This window comes from Hyaena hyaena, unplaced genomic scaffold, assembly GCF_003009895.1.
Source record: "Hyaena hyaena isolate Hyena2069 unplaced genomic scaffold, ASM300989v1 scaffold_1042, whole genome shotgun sequence".
NCBI lineage: Eukaryota > Metazoa > Chordata > Mammalia > Carnivora > Hyaenidae > Hyaena > Hyaena hyaena.
Window position 1 is genome coordinate 425,155 of NW_024081668.1, and position 1,823 is coordinate 426,977.

The 1,823-nt window shown below is 40.0% G+C and overlaps 1 non-coding gene across 1 annotated transcript; it reads left to right on the forward strand.

Moving 5' to 3' along the window:
- Positions 1-1,716: 1,716 nt before the first annotated feature.
- Positions 1,717-1,823, forward strand: LOC120223755. Its single transcript, XR_005526359.1, has one exon. It is a non-coding gene; the product is annotated as a U6 spliceosomal RNA (small nuclear RNA).

Here is a 1,823-nt window from a genome sequence, read left to right on the forward strand (position 1 = left end):
ATGAACAGACACTTCTCCAAAGAGGACATCCAGATGGCCAACAGACACATGAAACGATGCTCAGTGTTCCTCTTCATCAGGGAAATACAAATCAAAGCCACACTGAGATACCACCTCACACCAGTCAGAGTGGCTAAAAGGAGCAAATCAGAGGACTCTAGATGCTGGTGAGGATGTGGAGAAAGGGGCACCCTCCTGCACTGTTAGTGGGAATGTAAACTGGTACAGCCCCTCTGGAAAACAGTGTGGAGGTTCCTCAAAAACTTAACAATAGAACTCCCCTATGACCCGGCAATAGCACTGCTAGGAATTTACCCAAGGGATACAGGAGTGCTGATGCATAGGGGCACAGGTACCACAATGTTCATAGCAGCACTCTCAACAATAGCCAAAACATGGAAAGAGCCTAAGTGTCCATCAACAGACCAATGGATCAAGAAGTTGTTGTTTATGTATACAATGATATACTACATGGCAATGGGAAAGAATGCAATCTGGCCATGTGTAGCAACATGGATGGACCTTGAGGGTGTTATGCTGAGCGAAATAAGTCAGGCAGAGAAGGACAGATACCATATGTTTGCACTTACAGGTGGATTAGAAGGAACTTAATGTAGGACCATGGGGGAGAAGAAGGGGAAAAATGTTGAGGTAGAGGGAGGGAGGAAAACCATGAGAGACTCTTGAATGTTGAGAACAAACTGAGGGCTGATGGGGGTGGGGAAGAGGGGAAGGGAGGTGATGGGCATGGAGGAGGGCACTTGTGGGGATGAGCACTGGGTGTTATATGGAAACCAACTTGACAATAAACTATTAAAAAAAAGAATTAACATTATCAAAATGGCCATACTATCCAAATAATCTACAGATTCAAAACAATGCCTATTACAACACAAACAGTATTTTTCACTAAACGAGAATACTAAAATTCATATGCAAACACAGAAAAGTCTAGTCAAAGCCATCTTGAGAAAGAATGAAACTAGAGCTATCACAAATCCAGAATCAAGATATGCTAGTTATCAACAATATGGTACTGGCACAACAGTAGACACATAGATCTATAGAACATGATAAAGGGGCACCTGGGTGACTCAGTCAGTTAAGCATCTGCCTCTTGATCTCAGCTCAGGCCATGATCAAATGGTTTGTGAATTTGACCCCCACATCAGGCTCTGTGCTGACAGTGTGGAACCTGCTTGGGATTCTTTCTTCTTTCGCTTTCGCTTGACACATGCACTAGCTCATTCATTCTCTCTTTCTCTAAATAAATAAATATTTAAATATATAAATAAATAAAATAGAAAATAAAAATAAAAAATAGAACATGATAGAGAGTCCTGATATAAACTCTTATGGTCAATTAATCTATGACAAAGAAGGTAAGTGTGCACCATGGGGAAAAGATATTCTTTTCAATAAATATTGCTGGGAACACTGGACAACCACATGCGAAAGAATGAAACTGGAACACTTTCTTAAACCATATACAAAATAAATTCCAAGTGGACTAAAGACTTCAATATCAAACATGAAACCATAAAACTCCTAGAAGAGATTAGAGGTAGTAACTTCTCTGACATTGGCTACAGCAACATTTTTCTAGTTTTCCTAAGGCAAGAGAAACAACAGCAAAAATAAATTACTGAAACTACATTAAAAACTAAAAACCTTTTGCACAGAGAAGGAAACTATCATCAAAATAAAAAGACAACTGTGCTCGCTTCGGCAGCACATATACTAAAATTGGAACGATACAGAGAAGATTAGCATGGCCCCTGCGCAAGGATGACACGCAAATTCGTGAAGCGTTCCATATTTTT